Consider the following 4,889-nt stretch of genomic DNA (forward strand, 5'->3'; position numbering starts at 1 on the left):
ATTGTAAAAATGAGTCGCTATGATGCCTATCTTTAAACAAAACAAAAGTGTCATCTACATACCTTCGGTAAAAAAGTGTGGTTTAAAAGACGGAGGGCAATTGTCCAGCAGTTCCCTTTCAAATTTGAGCATAAAAATATTGGCGAATGTACAACTTAGGGGATTCCCCATACCTACACCCTCTATTTGCAAATAAACCTGTCCATTAAAAATGAAAGCAGTGTCCCGCACTGCTAATTCTAACAATTTTCCTAACAAAATCATCCACGTTTAAAGCCACTATATGTAGTATCGTCTTCTGTAAAAATAGTATCTAAAATAAAGCTGATGGTTTCCTCCACAGGTATATTAGTGAAAAGTGCTTCAACGTCGAAGCTTGCCATGGTTAGGTCAGAGTCCTGGCATAAAATACTGTTCTTAAAATCAAGAGAATTGGTTAGATTATATTCATTTTTAAAATGATTCTCTAATAGAGGTGTCAAGAATTTAGCTATTTTGGTAACCTGGTGTAGTATAGGATGAAAGGATGGGTCTCATAGGATACCCTCCTTTGTGTATTTTTGGTAGGCCATACATAACACCCAATGAAGAACCTGTTACATAAAGATTTTCGTAAGTTGTTTGATCTATCGTTTTATTATCTTCAACGTTTTCAAGAACCGGTTTATTCTGTCCTCGTTTTTAAAAATTAGTTTGTAGTCAATGTCACCCATGTTTCTAAACTTGGTAGCGTCTTTCAGAATGTTTCCATTTTGTGAATATACTCTGATTTTTATTTCATTATGACGGTTCCCTTGCCTTTATACAGGTTTAGAAAAAATGAGATTGCCGTTTTTCCTTTAGTTTCTTTTTAAGGATACCAAGGTCACGTTTATTAAAAAATGGTGCCCATCTTGGTTTTAGTTGTTAAAATTGATATGGGCAAATGTGGACAGGTCGTTTTGAAACTTCGAAAGGTCAGTATTCAGGGCTAAGTTTTTTAATTTTGAAAACAAAATTTCAAATGGTAGAAAATATTCATAATATGAAGGTGTGTAAACCGGCAAGCAAAAATCCAGGCCTAAAGATAAAAGGAATTCCTCTCTCTTGGTTAAATTGTAATCAGATAGGTTAAATACTACCTTATTCCCTCCTTCATTGAATTTAGGTGTAATGATGCCTAGTTTCTGAAGCTTGTTATTATGCGTGTTTTTTATTTCATCAATGTAGTGGTTAAGGTGTTTAGTCAGTAAGCAATTGAATATAATCAAATCAATAAGTGTAAAGTTTCTAACAATTTCATTGTGCAAAGGTTGAACGGCATTTTCATGTTTCTTAATTAGCTTTTCTTTTTCACAAATCTCCAAGTTTAACAAAGTAGTTGTGGAATCAGAATAAAACCTGGTATTATACAAAGATTGTCTATACAATTTGAACTTCACAAAATTCGGCACAACACGGTTAAGGCTACAGTACTGTAGAAACTCTAGGTCAAGCTTGGCCTTGGACAACTTTTTCAATGTGTTTTCAAATTTGCGACATTTCTGCAGCAAATATCTGTTGTATCTTTTCACTATTAGGTCCCGAAAATGTACTAATCCTCTCGATCTAAGTCGCACCAGAAAGAGCAGGGCAAACATCCAGGAAAACATCGTGGATCTGAAGGGATAGGCGACTCAGTTCCAAGAACACGGCAACACAGACTCCACTACGTATCTTCCTCAAAGAAAAATCCACATAAAAATATGATGGCCATTGAAACAGGCGAGGTTTACACAACGTAGATCCTCATGTTCACAACAAGATATTCTTCATCACTGGTGGGCTAATCCTCGATGAAATAGGTACGGGGATACGGAAGGACATGGCACATTACATGATTCTTTATTCATATTATGAATATTTTCTACCATTTGAAATTTTGTTTTCAAAATTAAAAAACTTAGCCCTGAATACTGACCATTTGCGAAGTTCAAAACGACCTGTCCACATTTGCCATATCAATTTTAACAAACTAAAACCAAGATGGGCACATTTTTAATAAACGTGACCTTGGTATCCTTAAGAAACTAAAGGAAAACGGCAATCTCATTTTTCTAAACCTGATAAAGGCAAGGGAACCGTCATAATGAATAAAACAGAGTATATTCACAAAAATGGAAACAATTCTGAAAGACGCTACCAAGTTTAGAAACATGGGTGACATTGACTACAAACTAATTTTTAAAAACGAGGACAGAATAAACCGGTTCTTGAAAACGTTGAAAGATAATAAAACGATAGATCAAACAACTTACGAAAATCTTTATGTAACAGGTTCTTCATTGGGTGTTATGTATGGCCTACCAAAAATACACAAGGAGGGTATCCCTATGAGACCCATCCTTTCATCCTATACTACACCAGGTTACAAAATAGCTAAATTCTTGACACCTCTATTAGAGAATCATTTTAAAAATGAATATAATCTAACCAACTCTCTTGATTTTAAGAACAGTATTTTATGCCAGGACTCTGACCTAACCATGGCAAGCTTCGACGTTGAAGCACTTTTCACTAATATACCTTGTGGAGGAAACCATCAGCTTTATTTTAGATACTATTTTTTACAGAAGACGATACTACATATAGTGGCTTTAAACGTGATGATTTTAGGAAATTGTTAGAATTAGCAGTGCGGGACATGCTTTCATTTTTAATGGACAGGTTTATTTGCAAATAGAGGGGTGTAGGTATGGGAATCCCCTAAGTTGTACATTCGCCAATATTTTTTATGCTCAAATTTGAAAGGGAACTGCTGGACAATTGCCCTCCGTCTTTTAAAACCACACTTTTTTACCGAAGGTATGTAGATGACACTTTTGTTTTGTTTAAAGATAGGCATCATAGCGACTCATTTTTACAATATGCTAACTCCAAACATCAAAATATTAAATTTACCTGTGAATTAGAAGAAAATGAACAATTAGCATTTTTAGATACAATGGTAGTTCGTAAAGATAACTGTTTTAAACATAGGAATCTACAGGAAACCTACCTTACCGGTCTTGGCTTGAATTTCTACAGTTTTTGTTTTTATAATTTAAATTAAATTCTTTATCAACGCTCCAACAGGGCTATAAACCTAACATCAAGTTGGAAATTATTCCATGACGAAATAATATTTCTTGAGGGATTTTTCAAAAGCAATTGTTACCATCGGGGTTATTTTTCAAATACGTCAAAAATACCATCAATAACTTTTTTCATCCACGTAGTCCAGTCCATTTAGCACAGAAATTTAGATACTATATAAAATACCTTATATACATGATAGGAAGTTTTTGCCCTCCCTTAAGAAAATTTTAGACCGCCATTATCCAGCAGTTGATACCAGATTCACTTGCATAAATCCTAGAAATATTGGTAGCTTCCTAAAACACAAAGAGAAATTGCCCTCCTTGATGCAATCCGGTGTAGTGTATATTTATTTAATTGCTGCCGATGTAATCAGCAGACCTACGTAGGAAGTACGCGCCGGTTGCTCAAAGTGAGATGTGATGCTCATAGAGGTGTAAGTTACCGAACGGGCAGCAAATTATCCACCCCTGAACAATCAAAATATTAGGAATCACGCCAGAATCTGTAGGGCAGAGATAGATTATAACAACTTTAAGGTCATTATGACGTCACCATATGAACACCACCTCCTCGTTCTTGAAAGTTTGGCAATTAAGAAACTGGTACCTTCACTTAACAACCATACTACCTCAGTACCTTTGTATATAGCATAAAGACACGTCACTTTGTTCTTTGCCTCTTCTTGACTTTTTTTCCACCGTCCTGACACGGAACGGCGGGACTCTGCTTGAGCAAGGTATTTTCCTCATTTTAATATTTTTGTATATTTTTATATATATACATATATTCTGTTTAATGTTTTTATTCGTAATTTTACTTAGAAATATTTTAAATTTTTTTTTTTATGATTTTACATTTCCTTTTCTTGAATATGTTATGTATTGATGTAATACTCATTCTTTGAGATTTTTTAATTCGTAATTTTACTTAGAAATACTTTAATTTATAATAATTTTACGTTAACTCCTAATTGTTTGGTAATGATGTAATATTTATTTCTTGCCTTTAGCCTGAAGATGGGACTTTGTCTCGAAACGTCGTAGCAATAAAGAATCATGTAATGTGCCATGTCCTTCCGTATCCCCGTACCTATATTATATATATATAATATATATATATATATATATATATATATATATATAGGTATATATATATATATATATATATATATATATATATAAATTTATTAATCAAGATATGGTGGTATTAAAGGAGTATATACATATAGTACATACATACATACATGCCATATATATATATATATATATATATATTATATAATTATATATATATATTGTATATATACATACATACATACACACACACACACACACACACACACACACACACGGCTGATGAGGTCTACTGATCAAGTAGACGAAAGCTCCTGTCTTTTATTTTTGTATTCTTTTTTAATACACAGTTTTAAACAGTAAGTGGGGAACTGTTATTGAACTTTCATATATATAGATATATATAGTAGTAATTATATAGATATATATATAGATAATAATTATATATAGATTAATTTATACACGTTTGCGTGCAATATATATTGTATATGTCTATGTGACCTGAAATTCTTGAAATCAAAAGTAATGTGGGGATTAAATTCATAAGTACAAATGCTTCATCAAAGTGGAAATTAGGCAGGGTAAGTATATCTGATACTTTATCAGAATCTGTTGAAATTCTTAGACATAACAAAAAAAATGCAAGGAACAGATAATCATCCACTACAAAATTTTCATGAGAATTAAGTAATTACCCAGAGTAAGGGTCCCCTCCCC

The sequence above is a fragment of the Macrobrachium nipponense genome, chromosome 44 (genome assembly GCF_015104395.2).
Source record: "Macrobrachium nipponense isolate FS-2020 chromosome 44, ASM1510439v2, whole genome shotgun sequence".
NCBI classification, from domain to species: Eukaryota; Metazoa; Arthropoda; class Malacostraca; order Decapoda; family Palaemonidae; genus Macrobrachium; species Macrobrachium nipponense.